The sequence below is a fragment of the Ranitomeya imitator genome, chromosome 5 (assembly GCF_032444005.1).
Source record: "Ranitomeya imitator isolate aRanImi1 chromosome 5, aRanImi1.pri, whole genome shotgun sequence".
Taxonomy (NCBI): Eukaryota; Metazoa; Chordata; class Amphibia; order Anura; family Dendrobatidae; genus Ranitomeya; species Ranitomeya imitator.
Window position 1 is genome coordinate 149282163 of NC_091286.1, and position 18256 is coordinate 149300418.

At 46.1% G+C, this 18256-nt stretch overlaps 1 protein-coding gene across 1 annotated transcript in view; it reads left to right on the plus strand.

Moving 5' to 3' along the window:
- FBLN7 (fibulin 7) overlaps positions 1–18256 on the plus strand; it is a 335652-nt gene that overhangs the window by 107383 nt on the left and 210013 nt on the right. The gene's annotated exons all lie outside the window — the stretch shown is intronic.

Sequence of the window (18256 nt, forward strand, 5' to 3'; positions counted from 1 at the left end):
TTCAGAGCATACCCCAGCAACCACCACCTCATGCTAAAGAATGGAGCAAGAAGGTATGGGGGATGATATTGGATCAAAACTGCGAGATAAGGCATTCACCTTGACATTCTTGGAACCAGTCCGAAAGGTGATAGAAAAATGAAAATGTGAAAAAATGCGACCACCTCGCCTGTCTAGGCATTAACCACTTGGCAGACTCAACAGGTTCTTGTGGTTCATAATCACTGTGATCCAATGAACTGCCCCCTCCAAAAAGTGCCTCCATTCTTCAAAAGCCAATTTTATGGCTAATAACTCCCGGTTACCAACATCGTAATTTCTCTCCGCAGAAGAAAACTTCCTGGAGGAAAAGGCACATGGTCTTAAATTGGTCAAAGTAATGGATGCATTCACCTCTAAAATGAATGGTTCTGACTAGGGTTGAGCGAAACGGATCGGACAAATTCAAAAATTGCCGACTTTTGGCAAAGTCAGGTTTCATGAAACCCGACCCAATCCTAGTGTGGGATCGGCCATGAGGTCGCCGATCTGCGCGCAAAAGTCGCGTTTCGTATGATGCTTTCAGCGCCATTTTTCAGCCAATGAAGGAGGACGCAGAGTGTGGGCAGCGTGATGACATAGGTCTCGGTCCCCAACATCTTAGAGAAGGGCATGACAGTGATTGGCTTGCTTTCTGCGGCATCACAGGGGCTATAAAGGGGCGTGCACGTCGACCGCCATCTTACTTCTGCCGATCTTAGCATAGGGAGAGGTTGCTGCAGCTTCATCAGAAGAATGGATATAGTTAGGGAGGGAAGATTAACCCTCAAACTGCTTGTGCTGTAGCGATTTCCATTGTCCAACACCACCATTGTTTGCAGGGACAGTGGAGGCTATATTTTTGTGCATCAGCTCTGTAGCTTATGAGGCTGCCTTTAAGGCTCCCTGATAGCTGTTTGCACGCTGCTGTGCAAACCAACTGCTTTTTTAAAAGCACAAATCCTGTTGCTCCTTTCTGCATAGTTATCTTGTTTATTTGTCCACACTTTTGTGTGCAGCAGTCCTTTTTATTGCTGCCATACTTTTCCTGAGATAATTGTAGGGAGATTGAAATTGTACTACAGTCTTTGTATTTTTTCATATATCTTACAGCCACTTTCTGCCACTTACATTGTGTTATATATACTGGGCCTGAGTTTTGGTTCAGTCTCCCCCCAAAAAAGTGAGATTCAAATTCTCACAAAGTGGATATACTTCAGTCCTGTTAGTTTGTCGTATATGAGCCAGCCACTTTCTGCCACTTAGATTGCGTTGTTATATACACTGGGCCTGAGTTTTGGTTCAGTCTCCCCCCAAAAAAAGTGAGATTCAAATTCTCACAAAGTGGATATACTTCAGTCCTCTTAGTTTGTCGTATATCAGCCAGCCACTTTCTGCCACTTACATTGTGTTGTTTTATGCACAGGACCTGAGTTTTGGTTCAGTCTCCCAAAAAAAGGGAGATTTAAAGTTTATATACACCTTCTACCTTGTTTTACAGTACCATATAACAGTTGTTATTTTGGTAAGATTTTCCAAAAAATGAGGAAGTTTCGTGGAAGAGCCCGTGGGCGGTGGTTGCCAGCTGGTACTGATGGTGGTAGTGGTGCATCTGGTGGTAGTGGCAAAAGCACAATAGCACCAAAGGCTGGAGGTGTTGAGCCAGCATCATCGTCTGCCCACACAAGGCCTCAAAGGCTCCCTTATCTGGGAGTAGGAAAACAGCTTTTAAAGCCGGAGCAGCAGGAAAAAGTTTTGGCTTTCCTTGCTGACTCAGCCTCTAGCTCTTTCGCCTCCTCTTCAGAAAGTTCCAAATATAAAAGCAGCGAGTCGTCAGTGGATGCTCGCGGTCAGGAACAAGACGTTTCCTTGTGTCCTTCACCCAAACCAAAAGTGAAGGATGGGTCAGGCGACACTACAGGTTACTCCATGGAGCTCTTTACACAATATTGTGCCTGGGTTAGAAAAGGAAATTGTTAACTGCCCATTACAAGGTGAATCGGACATGGAGTGCACTCATGCACATCCACAGCTAGATTATTATGCTGGTCCATTGACTCAGATCACTACATTGCCCTCGCACTGAGTACTGAGCCAGAATGTGACCCTGATGAGACTATGGGGCCCGTCCCGAACGCTATAGCACCTTACACGGTGTCACAGAGGAAGGTGCACATGACATTGAAGAGGAGGTGATAGATGACCCAGTTGTTGATCCAGATTGGCAGCCTTTGGGGGAAGAGGGTGCCGCTGCCACTAGCTCAGAAGCGGAGGAGGATGATCCGCAGCAGCCATCTACATCGCAAAAGCTGTCATCTGCCAGGCCCGTATCAGACCAAAAACGTTTGTCAAAAACAAAAACAGTTGTAGGACAGCGTGGGCATTCAGTGAAAGTAGCACAGCGTGCAATGCCTGAAAAGGTATTCCATAGTAGGAAGAGTTTAGTGTGGCAATTTTTTAACCAAGATCCGAATGATCAGTCAAAAGTTATATGTAAGAAATGCTCAAAGACCTTTAGCAGAGGGAAGAATCTTCAAAATTTAAATACAACGTGCATGCTTAGACATTTAACCAGCATGCATTTGCAAGCCTGGACTAACTACCAAACGTCCCGTACCGTTGGTGCACCTGCTCAGAATGAAGGTAGTCAGCAACGCTACATTGCTTCCCTCACTGTAAGCCCACCACCTGCAGGAAATGTGGAGGTATCGTCACAAGGCCAAAGTAGTCAGGGAATCACAAGGTTATTGGAAGGAAACACTGTATGTAGGCCAACATCAAGAATACCATCACCAACCCTCTCTCAATCCGCCATGTCCACCACCACCGCTAGTCCCACCAGATGCAGGGTCCACAGGGGACAGCCATAGTGGGACAGTTCTGCCTAGCCCACGTCTAGGAAACAGTTGGCTGTAAGCATTCGCCACCCTTCCTCCTCCTCCTCCTCCAGAAGCGAAAGCTCGTCCACAGAGCGCAGTCGCATGACCACTCCATCCGCAGCTGCCAGTGTTGCACACGAGGGGTCCAATTATCGAACAGCTAGTGGTAAGCATCAGCAGGCTGTGTTACAAATTAAGTGTTTGGGTGACAACAGACACACCGTGGAAGTACTGGTTGAGTACTTGCAGCAAGAAACTCAGTCATGGCTGGGCAGTGTATATCTTGAGGCAGGCAAGGTAGTCAGTGATAACGGAAGGAATTTTATGGCTGCCATAGCCCTTTCAGAACTGTCGCCCGTACACTCCAGCCGTATGCTGAACTATCAGCGATCACTGAATCTTCCCCAGCACCGCCTAATAATCGATGTTGCAACAAGGTGGAACTCCACACTGCACATGGTTCAGAGGCTGTGCGAACAGAGACGTGCTGTAATTAATTTGTGGGAGGATACACATACACAGGCAGGCACTTGGATGGCAGACATGGAGTTGTCTGGTGTGCAGTGGTCGAAGCTCCAAGACCTCTGTCAAGTCCTTCAGTGTTTTGAGGAATGCACATGGCTGGTAAGTGCAGACGACGCCATCATAAGCATGAGCATCCCACTAATGCGTCTGCTGATGCAAAGTTTGACGCACATTAAGGAGCTGGCGTCTGCAGCCGAGGAGGAGGGAAGCCTTGATGACAGTCAGCCATTGTCTGCTCAGGGAACTCTCCTGGACGAGGTGGTGGACGAAGAGGAGCAGAAGGAGGATGATGGGGATGAATATTTATGGGAGGAGGATGCTTCTCAGGGGGCAATAGAAACTGGTGGTGTTGCAAGGTCAGGTACAGGGTTTTTGTGGGACACAAGTGATGTTGATTTGCAAGAATGTGCTCCTCAACCCAGCACAATCAGTGAATTGACACCTGGAACATTGGCCCAGATGGCTGAGTATGCCTTGCGTATCCTAAAAAGGGACCCCCGCATTATCAAAATGATGACGGATGGCGATTACTGGATGGCCTGCCTCCTGGATCCACGATATAAAGGAAAATTACAAAATATCCTGCCACATGAGAACCTTGAGCAAATATTGGCTACCAAACAAGCAACTCTTGTAGACCGTTTGGTTCAGCCATTCCCAGCACATAGCGGCGGTGATGGTTCTCACACGAGCCGTAGGGGGCAACATGGCAGAGGTGTTAGAGGTGCACAAATCCGAAGTGGCGTTGGACAGAGGGGTTTTATGACCAGGTTGTGGAGTGATTTTGCAATGACCGCTGACACGACAGGTACTGCTACATCGATTCAAAGTGACAGGAGACAGCATTTGTCCAGTATGGTTACTTTTCCTCCCTTATCGATGTTCTCCCTCACAGGCCATTCCCCTTTGATTACTGGGGATCTAAAATAGACACCTGGCCTGAATTGGCAGAATATGCATTACAGGAGCTCGCTTGCCCTGCTTCTAGTGTGCTATCAAAAAGAGTCTTCAGTGCTGCTTGTTCAATACTGACCGAAAAAAGGACACGTCTGGCTACCCAGAATGTTGATGATCTAACCTTCATTAAAATGAACCAATCATGGATTTCAAATTATTTTGCCCCACCTTCCTCTGCTGACACATAGCTTGCCTGAAAAATGTCTTGCTTTTGGCCTTCTCTTACTGACTTCTTCAATTCCTCCATTTGCAGCTGCTGAATGTCCACCATAGGCCATTTTTATACCTCCTTAAATGGGCTGACTCCCCCCACAGGGCCGTGGTCACCACCTGGCGCAAGCACCCGTGCGAGTGCCGTTTGCCTGGACAGGTGGGTGCGCCCACTCTTGGGCGACGGCACTGGCACAGGGTCCCTCATAGTACAATGAAGTGTCTCTGACGGTGGTGGTGCACAACCAACGTCAGACACACTGTCATAATATGAGGGACCCTGTGCCAGTACCGCCACCCACGAGAGAGTGTTCCCCCCCAGCTAGAACAGTGCTCTACCACTTGCAATACTTACCTCTCCTTGCTCCACCACTGTGTAGTCTGTGCTGTTAAATCCTTCAATGGCACTGCCAATACAAATTTGTTGAAATGATAGATGATAGTTAAAATATACAGGGGCCCTGGCCTCCATTTAGACCAGTTAATCCTTTGCGCCTACTACCACTGTCTGCTACTCAGCAGAGGAGCCCACCCCTGTACCTAGCTATGCCACCTGTTTATGAACTATTTTTTGGCAGACATTTTGCCTACTTTATCATTTGGGCCTACTAACTTTGTCTGCCACTCATTACAGTTGTCCTCCACTGAACAAAGCAATGCCGCCTGTTTAGTCCTGTTACCAATTTTGAACTGCATTTAACCTACTTTATTATTTGGGCCTACTAACTCTGTCTGCCACTCATTACAGTTGTCCTCCACTGAACAAAGCAATGCCACCTGTTTAGTCCTGTTACCAATTTTTAACGGCATTTAGCCCACTTTATCATTTGGACCTACTAACTGTGTCTGCCTCTCAATACAGTTGTCCTCCACTGAACAAAGCAATGCCGCCTGTTTAGTCCTGTTACCAATTTTTAACTGCATTTAGACCATTTTATTATTTGGGCCTACTAACTGTGTCTGCCACTCATTACAGTTGTCCTCCACTGAACAAAGCAATGCCACCTGTTTAGTCCTGTTACCAATTTTGAACTGCATTTTGCCTACTTTATTATTTGTGCCTACTAACTGTGTCTGCCGCTCATTACAGTTGTCTTCCACTGAACAAAGCAATGCCGCCTGTTTAGTCCTGTTACCAATTTTTAACTGCATTTACACCACTTTATTATTTGGGCCTACTAACTGTGTCTGCCACTCATTACAGTTGTCCTCCACTGAACAAAGCAATGCCGCCTGTTTAGTCCTGCTACCAATTTTGAACTACATTTAGCCACTTTATTATTTGGACCTACTAACTGTGTCTGCCACTCATTACAGTTGTCCTCCACTGAACAAAGCAATGCCGCCTGTTTAGTCCTGTTACCAATTTTTAACTGCATTTAGCCTACTTTATTATTTGGGCCTACTAACTGTGTCTTCCACTCATTACAGTTGTCCTCCACTGAACAAAGCAATGCCGCCTGTTAGGTCCTGTTTCCAATTTTTAACTGCATTTAGCCCACTTTATTATTTGGACCTACTAACTGTGTCTCCAACTCATTACAGTTGTCCTCCACTGAACAAAGCAATGCCGCCTGTTTAGTCCTGTTACCAATTTTGAACTGCATTTAGCCTACTTTATTATTTGGGCCTACTAACTGTGTTTCCTCCTCATCCTGCCCATTGCCCAGCCACTGTTAGATGAGTCTGATGGTACATTGACCCAGACCACTACATTCCCCTTGCACTCTACATAGCCAGAATCTGACCCTGCTGAAAGTGAGGTTCCCCTTCCCGCATACTATACCACCTTACACGGGGACAAAGAGGAAGGTGCAGATGAAAGTGCAGGTTCCTTCATCAGGTGGGGGGACATACTCGTTGGCGACGTCACTGGCACAGGGCCGCTCATAGTACGCAAAAGTGTCTCTGGCAGTGGGAGGCGCCACCCGCCATCAAACACACCGCCATACTATGAGGGGCCCTGTGCTAGTGCCAACGAGTGGGCCCCCCCTGCTTGCTCAGGATCACAGCACTTGCAAAGTTGAAATACTTACCTCTCCTTGCTCCACTGCCGTGACGTATTCCGTGTTTCCTGGGCCCACAAAAATATTGAGCCAGCCCTACCCCCCCACAACTTTAGCCAAATGACCCGCAGTTTTCAATGCCTAACTATTACTATAAAGTAAATTAAGATTGACAAGCTTAAGTAATAAGAATTGATGTTTTTGGCATTAAAATGGGCACTGTAGGTGTTTTCCTGTCCTCCACTCACTGCCGACTTTGATTCCCCATTGACTTGCATTTGGTTTCGTGTTTCAGTCGGCCCCCGACTTTTCGCAATAATCAGCCGATTTCACCCGACTTTTCGCAAAACCCGACTAGATCCGAAAAAAGTAAAAGTCGCTCAACTCTAGTTCTGACGGATCTGGTTGAGCCAATACAAGGATGGACATAAAACACTTCTTTAATGTAATAAATGCTTCAACCGCCAGGGGTGACAAGACTTTGAGATCAGCCCCCTTTGCGAGTGAGATCGGTGAGTGGCTTGACCACCTGAGAAAACCCCTTGATGAACATTCGATAATAATTGGCGAAACCCAGAAAACGCTGCAGATCCTTGAGGCCTTTGGGCTACACCCAGTCCACAATGGCCTGTATCTTTCTGGGATCTATCCGAAACCCATTGGCAGAAAGGATGAACCCCAGAAAGGAAAGCTCCTGCACACAAAACAAACATTTCTGGGTTTAGCGAACAGAGAATTTCCCCGCAACCTATGAAGAACAGCACATAAATGACCAAGGTGGAATTCCTTGTCAGGAGAGAAAACCAGGATATTGTCCAGGTATATAACCATAAAGCAACTGATAAAATCAGAAAAAACATCATTCATGAAGTTTTGAAACACCGAAGGTGCATTCGTGAGCCCAAAGGGCATGACCAAATTTTCAAACAGACCCTCGGAGGTAAGAAATGCTGTTTTCCACTCATCACCTTCCCAAATGTGGATGTGCTGTGTGCTCCCCTGAGAAATTTGTAAAACCACTTAGCCCCCAACAATTGGTAATAAAAGATCTGGAATGAGTGGGAGAGGGTAGGTATTTCTCACCATAATTTTATTAAGTTCCTGGAAATCAAGGCACGGGCGTAAACCACCATCTTTTTTCTTAACAAAAAAGAATCCAGCGGCCACAGGTTGAGACATAGGGACGGATGTGGCCTTTGTGTAGCCTATCAGAGATATAGTTTTTCATAGTGGTACATTCTGGGCCAGAAATATTGTACAAATGGGCTTTGGGCCCAATCGTACAATCATAATGATGATGTGGTGGCAAGACCTCAGCCTCTTTTTCGGAGAACACATCCCCAAAATTCTTCAGGTACTCCGGAATACCCTCCAGATTAATGGCAGACACAAAAACAGTAGAAAGACACCCATTGGAACAGTTATGACCCCAATTAACAATATCACGAGATCCCCAGTCTATAACAGGATTATGCCTCTGTAACCAGGGAAACCCCAACACCAGTCCTGCAGGAAAATTATTCATAACATAACATGAAATTTTTTCCTGGTGCAAGGAACCCACCTTGAGAAGGAACTCATCAGAGACAAACTTAATAACATTTTGAGCCAACGGTGTCATATCAATGGCAATGATATGGATGGGAGTCTCTAGACTAACTGTCCCCAACTTTAATTTGGACACCAGACTAAAGTCAATGAAGCTCATGGCTGTCCCCGGCTTTAATTTGGACACCAGACTAAAGTCAATGAAGCTCATGGAAGATCCACAATCCACGAATGCTAAACCACCTCCATAACTGTTGTGGATTCTGTTTTTGGGCTCCCTCTGGTGGTTACAGATGGTACTGGGTGACTTGTGTTCTCTGCGGTCTCTGGTGTCCACCTGTTCTATCAGGATATGGGAGTTTCCTGTTTAACATGGCTTTTTTGTCATTTCCTCGCCGGCGATCAATGTAATCAGTGTGTCTTTTTACCTCTGCTTTCCGCTTCAGTAATCTTCAGGACAAGCTAAGTTTTTGATTTTCCTGTTCCACGTTTTGCTTTATTTTTCTTTTAGTCCAGCTTGCAGTTATGTGATTCCTTGTTGCTGGTTGCTCTAGTGGGCTGATATTACTCCTCATGTTCCATGAGTTGGCACATGAGTTCAGGTAATTTCAGGATGGTTTTTTGTAGGGTTTTTCGCTGACCGCGCAGTTCACTTTTGTATCCTCTGCTATCTAGTTTTAGCGGGCCTCATTTTGCTGAATCTGTTTTCATTACTACGTATGTGCTTTCCTCTCATTTCACCGTCATTACATGTGGGGGGCTGCTATTTCTGTGGGGTGTTTCTCTGGAGGCAAGAGAGGTCTTTGTTTCTTCTAATAGGGGAAGCTAGTCCTTCGGCTGGCGCGAGACGTCTAGAATCATCGTAGGCACGTTCCCCGGCTACTGCTAGTGTTGTGAATTAGGTTCAGGATCGCGGTCAGCTCAGTTTCCATCACCCTAGAGCTTGTTCTGTTTTTTGTGTGCTTGTCCTTTTGTGATCCCCTGCCATTGGGATCATGACAGTATCGCCGGCCCGAAAAGTGGTAATCATATTGGCTGAAGTAGGAGGAAAAGTAGTCTGAGGAAGTTTTTTTTTTTTTTTTTTTTTTTTCCTTCCCTCAGAGTTTGCTGCGTCTTACCTCCTCTTAATCCTTGAATGGCTCTGACCTCAGCTGTTTATCATGGACGTCCAGAGTTTGGCTTCCAGCCTGAATAATCTTGCTGCTAAGGTTCAAAATATACAAGATTTTGTTGTACATGCTCCTATGTCTGAACCTAGAATTCCTATCCCAGAGTTTTTTTCTGGAGATAGATCTAGTTTTCTGAATTTTAGGAACAATTGCAAGTTGTTTCTTTCTTTGAAATCTCGCTCCTCTGGAGACCCTGCTCAGCAAGTCAAGATTGTAATATCTTTCCTGCGGGGTGACCCTCAGAATTGGGCATTTGCATTGGCACCAGGGGATCCTGCGTTGCTCAATGTGGATGCGTTTTTTCTGGCATTGGGTTTGCTCTATGAGGAACCTAACCTAGAGATTCAGGCTGAAAAAGCTTTATTGGCTCTCTCTCAGGGGCAAGATGAAGCAGAATTATATTGTCAGAAATTTCGGAAATGGTCGGTGCTTACTCAGTGGAATGAGTGCGCCCTGGCTGCAAGATTCAGAGATGGCCTTTCTGAGGCCATTAAAGATGTTATGGTGGGGTTCCCTGTGCCTACAGGTCTGAATGAGTCTATGACTATGGCTATTCAGATTGATCGGCGTTTACGGGAGCGCAAACCTGTGCACCATTTGGCGGTGTCTTCTGAACAGGCACCTGAGACAATGCAATGTGATAGAATTCAGTCCAGAAGTGAACGGCAAAACTATAGGCGGAAAAATGGGTTGTGTTTTTATTGTGGTGATTCAGCTCATGTTATATCAGCATGCTCTAAACGCACAAAAAAGGTTGATAAGTCTGTTGCCATTAGTACTTTACAGTCTAAGTTCATTCTGTCTGTGACTCTGATTTGTTCATTATCAGCCATTTCCGTCGATGCCTATGTGGATTCAGGTGCTGCCCTGAGTCTTATGGATTGGTCATTTGCCAACCGCTGTGGGTTTAGTCTGGAGCCTCTGGAAGTCCCTATTCCTTTGAAAGGAATTGACTCTACACCTTTGGCTATGAATAAACCTCAGTACTGGACACACGTGACCATGCGTATGACTCCCGTTCATCAGGAGGTGATTCGCTTCCTGGTACTGTATAATTTACATGATGTCTTAGTGCTTGGTCTGCCATGGTTACAAACTCATAACCCAGTCTTGGACTGGAAAACGATGTCTGTGTTAAGCTGGGGATGTCAGGGGGTTCATGATGATGCACCTCCGATTTCTATCGCTTCATCTACTCCTTCTGAGGTTCCTGTATTTTTGTCTGATTATCGGGATGTTTTTGAGGAGCCTAAGCTCAATTCGCTTCCTCCTCACAGGGATTGCGATTGTGCTATAGATTTGATTCCTGGCAGTAAGTTTCCTAAAGGTCGTTTGTTCAATCTATCAGTGCCAGAGCATACTGCTATGCGGGATTATGTTAAGGAGTCCTTGGAAAAGGGACATATCCGTCCATCTTCATCTCCTTTGGGAGCAGGTTTTTTTTTCGTGACCAAAAAAGATGGTTCCTTGAGGCCTTGTATCGATTACCGTCTTTTGAATAAGATTACGGTCAAATATCAGTATCCTTTGCCATTGTTGACTGATTTGTTCGCTCGCATTAAGGGGGCTAAATGGTTCACTAAGATTGATCTTCGGGGTGCGTATAATCTTGTGCGGATTAAGCAGGGTGATGAGTGGAAAACCGCATTTAATACGCCTGAGGGCCATTTTGAGTATTTGGTGATGCCTTTTGGACTTTCTAATGCTCCTTCTGTCTTCCAGTCCTTTATGCACGATATTTTCCGTGAATATCTGGATAAATTTATGATTGTGTATTTGGATGATGTTTTGGTTTTTTCTGATGACTGGGAGTCCCATGTTCAGCAGGTCAGGAAGGTGTTTCAGGTCCTGCGGGCCAATTCTTTGTTTGTAAAAGGTTCAAAGTGTCTCTTTGGAGTCCAGAAGATTTCTTTTTTGGGGTATATTTTTTCCCCTTCTACTATTGAGATGGATCCCGTCAAGGTTCAAGCTATTTGTGACTGGACGCAGCCTACATCTCTTAAGAGTCTACAGAAGTTCTTGGGCTTTGCTAATTTTTATCGTCGTTTCATAACTAATTTTTCTAGTGTTGTTAAGCCTTTGACGGATCTGACTAAGAAGGGTGCTGATGTTGCTGATTGGTCTCCTGCGGCTGTGGAGGCCTTTCAGGAACTTAAGCGCTGGTTTTCTTCTGCTCCTGTGTTGCGTCAGCCAGATGTTTCGCTTCCTTTTCAGGTTGAGGTTGATGCTTCTGAGATTGGAGCGGGGGCGGTTTTGTCACAGAGAAGCTCCGATTGCTCGGTGATGAAGCCATGTGCGTTCTTTTCTAGAAAGTTTTCGCCCACTGAGCAGAATTATGATGTTGGTAATCGGGAGCTTTTGGCCATGAAGTGGGCATTTGAGGAGTGGCGTCATTGGCTTGAGGGTGCTAGACATCGTGTGGTGGTCTTGACTGATCACAAAAATCTGATTTACCTTGAGTCTGCCAAGCGTCTGAATCCTAGACAGGCTCGTTGGTCACTGTTTTTCTCCCGATTCGATTTTGTGGTTTCATACCTGCCAGGTTCAAAGAATGTGAAGGCGGATGCTCTTTCTAGGAGTTTTGTGCCTGATTCCCCTGGAAATTCTGAGCCCACTGGTATCCTTAGGGATGGGGTGATTTTGTCGGCTGTCTTCCCAGACTTGCGACATGCTTTGCAGGAGTTTCAGGCGGATAAACCTGATCGTTGTCCGCCTGAAAGACTGTTTGTTCCGGATAATTGGACCAGTAGAGTCATCTCCGAGGTCCATTCTTCTGCGTTGGCAGGTCATCCTGGAATATTTGGTACTAGAGACTTGGTGGCCAGGTCTTTTTGGTAGCCTTCCTTGTCGAGGGATGTGCGTTCTTTTGTGCAGTCTTGTGAAGTTTGCACTCGGGCTAAGCCTTGCTGTTTTCGGGCCAGTGGATTGTTGTCACCTTTGCCTATCCCGAAGAGGCCTTGGACGCACATTTCCATGGACTTTATTTCGGATCTCCCTGTCTCTCAAAAAATGTCCGTCATCTGGGTTGTGTGTGACCGCTTTTCTAAGATGGTTCATCTGGTACCCTTGCCTAAGTTACCTTCCTCCTCTGAGTTGGTCCCTCTGTTTTTTCAGAACGTGGTTCGTTTGCATGGGATTCCGGAGAACATTGTTTCTGACAGGGGATCCCAGTTTGTGTCTAGATTTTGGCGGACGTTCTGTGCTAAGATGGGCATTGATTTGTCCTTTTCGTCTGCATACCATCCTCAGACGAATGGCCAGACGGAACGAACTAATCAGACCTTGGAAACTTATTTAAGGTGTTTTGTTTCTGCTGATCAAGATGACTGGGTTACCTTTTTGCCGCTTGCCGAATTTGCCCTTAATAATCGGGCTAGTTCTGCTACCTTGGTTTCTCCTTTCTTTTGTAATTCGGGGTTTCATCCTCGTTTTTCCTCTGGTCAGGTGGAGCCTTCTGATTGTCCTGGAGTGGACATGGTGGTGGATAGGTTGCATCAGATTTGGAGTCATGTGGTGGACAATTTGAAGTTGTCCCAGGAGAGGGCTCAGCAGTTTGCTAATCGCCGTCGCCGCGTGGGTCCTCGACTTCGTGTTGGGGACTTGGTGTGGTTGTCTTCTCGTTTTGTTCCTATGAAGGTCTCTTCTCCTAAGTTCAAGCCTCGGTTCATCGGTCCCTATAGGATCTTGGAAATTCTTAACCCTGTGTCGTTTCGTTTGGATCTCCCGGCATCGTTTGCTATTCATAATGTGTTCCATCGGTCGTTGTTGCGGAAGTATGAGGTACCTGTTGTTCCTTCGCTTGAGCCTCCTGCTCCGGTGCTGGTGGAGGGAGAATTGGAGTATGTTGTGGAGAAGATCTTGGATTCTCGTGTTTCCAGACGGAAACTTCAGTATTTGGTCAAGTGGAAGGGTTATGGTCAGGAGGATAATTCTTGGGTGGTTGCCTCTGATGTTCATGCTGTTGATTTGGTCCGTGCATTTCATAGGGCTCATCCTGGTCGCCCTGGTGGTTCTCGTGAGGGTTCGGTGACCCCTCCTCAAGGGGGGGTACTGTTGTGGATTCTGCTTTTGGGCTCCCTCTGGTGGTTACAGATGGTACTGGGTGACTTGTGTTCTCTGCGGTCTCTGGTGTCCACCTGTTCTATCAGGATATGGGAGTTTCCTATTTAACCTGGCTTTTTTGTCATTTCCTCGCCGGCGATCAATGTAATCAGTGTGTCTTTTTACCTCTGCTTTCCGCTTCAGTAATCTTCAGGACAAGCTAAGTTTTTGATTTTCCTGTTCCACGTTTTGCTTTATTTTTGTTTTAGTCCAGCTTGCAGTTATGTGATTCCTTGTTGCTGGTTGCTCTAGTGGGCTGATATTACTCCTCATGTTCCATGAGTTGGCACATGAGTTCAGGTAATTTCAGGATGGTTTTTTGTAGGGTTTTTCGCTGACCGCGCAGTTCACTTTTGTATCCTCTGCTATCTAGTTTTAGCGGGCCTCATTTTGCTGAATCTGTTTTCATTACTACGTATGTGCTTTCCTCTCAATTCACCGTCATTACATGTGGGGGGCTGCTATTTCTGTGGGGTGTTTCTCTGGAGGCAAGAGAGGTCTTTGTTTCTTCTAATAGGGGAAGCTAGTCCTTCGGCTGGCGCGAGACGTCTAGAATCATCGTAGGCACGTTCCCCGGCTACTGCTAGTGTTGTGAATTAGGTTCAGGATCGCGGTCAGCTCAGTTTCCATCACCCTAGAGCTTGTTCTGTTTTTTGTGTGCTTGTCCATTTGTGATCCCCTGCCATTGGGATCATGACACATAACACAGTTCCACCTCTAACAACATTTTTTGAAATGATGAAAATGGTACCCGAGAGTCTGGGTGACTTCCTCGACAATCACCCAGACTCGGACGCTTGTAAATCGATGGACAAGAGGGGCAGTCCTTCTTCCAATGTCCTGGATCTCCAGAATAAAAACATAATTCCCCATCACGTAGTCGCTTCCTCTCCTTCTCCTTGAAGATGGTGGCACCAACCTCCATGGTCTCCGTAAACGGCATGACCTCAGACTTAGCAGGCAATACAGGAATCTCTCGCTGGATAACTCCTCTTTCCCATAATCTCTGGTCCATACGAATGGCCTGGGTCATGGCCTCCTTCTGGGAACTGGGTGGCGGATGGAGGGCCAGGGCATCCTTGAGATGATCCAAAAGTCCTCTCCTGAACTGATATCTCAAAGCCGAGTCAACCCAAGACATCTCAGTGGACCACCGCCTAAACTCAGAACAATACCATTCAGCAGTGAGTTTACTCTAGGAGAGACCCATGATCATGTCCTCTGCCCCCCTGATTCGGTCTGGTTTGTCAAAAATAAGTCCTATGGCCTCAAAGAACCTATCCAAAGACATACGTTCAGGGGCAGTAGCAGGTAAAGAGAAAGCCCACGATTGAGGTCCCTCCCGAAGTAAGGAAATAATTATACCCACCCGCTGACTCTCATCTCCATAGGATCTGGGTCTAAGAGAGAACAGCAGTTTACAATTCTCCCTGAATGTACAGAACTTCTCCATTTCTCCGGAGAAGGTATCTGGGAGCCTGACCATAGGTTCAGGAGAGTGCAGTGAAACATCAACAGTGTCAGAGTGCCTACAGACAGATTGGGAAATAGAACCCTGAAAAGATTTAATCATCTCAGAAAGCTCCCTCTGCAGATGGTTATGCGAAGAAGCAAGAGCCCTATGTTCCACTGACAAATCCTGCATCATTTGGGTCAGATTTGACATCTGACCTGGAAGAGTGTGCAGCAGATCCATAAGGAGTGAAGCAAAGACAAAAAACTGTCAGTGGTCAGTTATAATATCATGCTGCTACAATGCAGGTAGCAGCTAGCTCCGCTAGGTGGAAATAAAGTGGAGAGAGGTCATGTACACATATAGCAGACCTACCATGAAGCAGCGAAGCTACCACCTGGTGGCAGCAGGCAAGTCAAACAAGCCGGGTCAAATCCAAGACTGTAATGCAGTACCAAAGGAGTAAGAAAACTCAGGGTCAGAGACAAGCCAGGGGATCAGTAATGGTCATGAGCGGATATGCCAAAGACAAGAGACAAAAGCAGATCAGGGTCCAAGCCGAGTTCAAATACCAAGAAGTCCAGACACAAAGGGGACACACAAAGACAGGTCAGGGAGCAGGGTATAACACAGACACGGGTAGAGTCAGGAATAACAGCAGGACAAGTCAGGGTGTACCAGAGTCAGCTACTCACGCCATAGGCAGAACTATAACTGACACCACCTGCAGGATGCAGCGGCGATAAATAGCAAACCTGAACCCATACTGAGGCTGAGAGAAGTTAACCCCTGACATGACCAGACCAGGAAAAGGGACAAGCAGGACTCAAAACCCAGTCTGGATCATGACAACAGCATGAATAAAATACTTTATGTTAAAGAAAGCCACAGACTTCTTTATTTGAAATAAAAAGAAAAAAACACAGTTATATTCACCTTACACTTATTCCATTGAAGTCATTATCCCCTTTAAAAAACAGAAAATAATAAAACAACAAAAATGCTCACCAAGCGACTAATCCAGCGATGCCCATGTTCCCTGTAAAAAAATCTAAAATAATAAACAACCATATCCTTCACCTGTCTGTAGTGCAGGTAATCCATACTGTCCATTGATGATTCAGATGATTTGGAGAGCAGTCACATCAGTGACCGCTCTCGCCACCAGCCGGCACAAACTGACAGGTGTGTAATTGCTCTTGTCAGTGTAAAGCGCTGAGCTCCCACCTTGAGAAAGTTCATGTGAGTTCATAGTTGAACCCCGGTGAACTCACTTATGGCACTGATGCTTGAGAGCTTTCTCATTCAGTGAACAGTGCCATAAGTAACATTCATCTATAAACTCAAGTGAACGTTCTCATGGCGGGCTTGATGTCAGTGGCCATAAAACAGCTGACATCAACCCAACAACTATGATTTATCCCACTTGCCACTGCTCCTTTTCTCGGGCAGCTGCGGTCTGCTATTTTTAGGCTGGGGGGTACTATCCATGGTCCCTAACCAGCCTGAGAACACCAGCCCCCGGCTGTCTGCTTTAGCTTGGCTGGTTGTCAAAAATGGGGGGAAGCCACACCAGGTTTTTTGTTTAATTAATTATTTAAATAATTAAGAAAAATGGCATGGGGACCCCTCTATTTTTGATAACCACCCTGTTGTGAATTCTGTTTTGGAACTCCCTCCTGTGGTCATGAATGGTACTTCGGCGAGTTCTGTCCATGGACTCCCTCTGGTGACTGTGAGTGGAGCTGCTGGTTCTGAGGTTCCTTCCACAAATGACCTGGTTAATTCTTAGGCTGGCTGCTCTATTTAACTACACCCAGATCGTTACTCCAGGCCACCTGTCAATGTTCCAGTACTGGTTCAGTTCGCTCTTGGATCTTTCTGGTGACCTGTCTACTCCAGCAGAAGCTAAGTCCCTGCTGGTTTATTTTGTTGTTCTTGTTTTCTTGTCCAGCTTGCTTATATGATTCTGTCTGGCTAGCTGGAAGCTCTGGGAGACAGAGGGGCACCCCCGCACCGTGAGTCGGTGCGGGGGTCTTTTTGCACACTCTGCGTGGTCTTTTGTAGTTTTTTGTGCTGACCGCAAAGTTACCTTTTCTATCCTCTGTCTGTTTAGGTAGTCTGGCCTCCCTTTGCTGAAACCTCTTTCATTCCTGTGTTTGTGACTTTCATCTTATCTCACAGTCAATATTTGTGGGGGGCTGCCTTTTCCTTTGGGGAATTTCTCTGAGGCAAGGTAGGCTTTACTTTCTATCTCTAGGGGTAGCTAGCCCTTAGGCTGTGTCGAGGCGTCTAGGCCTGTTAGGTGCGCTCCACGGATATTTCTAGTGTGTGTGATAGGATTAGGGATTGCGGTCAGCAGAGTTCCCACTTCCCAGAGCTTGTCCTGTGAGTTTAACCATCAGATCTTTCCAGGTGCTCCTAACCACCAGGTCCATAACACCACCCATGATAAAGCTGACAGCTGAGAGTTGCAGCCCGCAGCTGTCTGTTTTGCCAATGCTGGTTATCAAAAAAAGAAGAGACCCCACGTTATTTAATTTTATTAATTTATTTATAGCATACAGGTGCCAGCTGATGAATACTCCCATCAGCTGCACCTCTTCTTGCCGTTTTCAGAAACAGCCGGTGTAGACTGATGGGAGTAGTACTCTCTCACTATCTGATGCCTGTGACCGGAGGTAAACTTTTTACCACCAGTCACAGCTGTTGGCTCATGCTGACATCTGACAGCATGGGAACCGCAGTTCTCTGACCAATCAAAGCTGGCAGTGTTTCACGCCTGATGTTCAGGGAGCCAAACCTGAACAGTAACAGCTTGCTGGAGAAATCTGTGTTTGGGGTTCGTGCCTAATTACTAGGCAGGGCTGCCACTAGGAATTTCAGGGCCCCATACAGGCCAATTTTTTTTGGCCCCCTTGAGTCTCTGCCCAGGCTCCAACACAGCTCCGCTTCCATCCCTCGACCGTTCAGAGTCCCAGTGCCTACTCTTGGAAAAACTCCATTTCTGCACCACATCCTCACCAATCACACATTAACAGTTCCCATCACCAGATCCCATACAGAGCAGCTTTTGTTTTGGTCAAAAGATTTTTTAATCCACCACCACGACAAGGTAGACTCCTCTGGCCAGGCCCTTCTCTACTGTAACTTATTAAACATTTGTTAAAATATCCAATAATCTTTAGGTATATTTTTATTCATTTTTCTATTTTTAAAATGACCAATAATATCACATACAAGGAACAAATACTGCCGCACCATGACCAGACCACATATTACCACCACAGTGACTGAATAATATCACATACAGTAACAAATACCACCATACCATGACCAGATCACATATTACCTCTACATAGCAACTGAATAATCTCACTTACAGGGGAC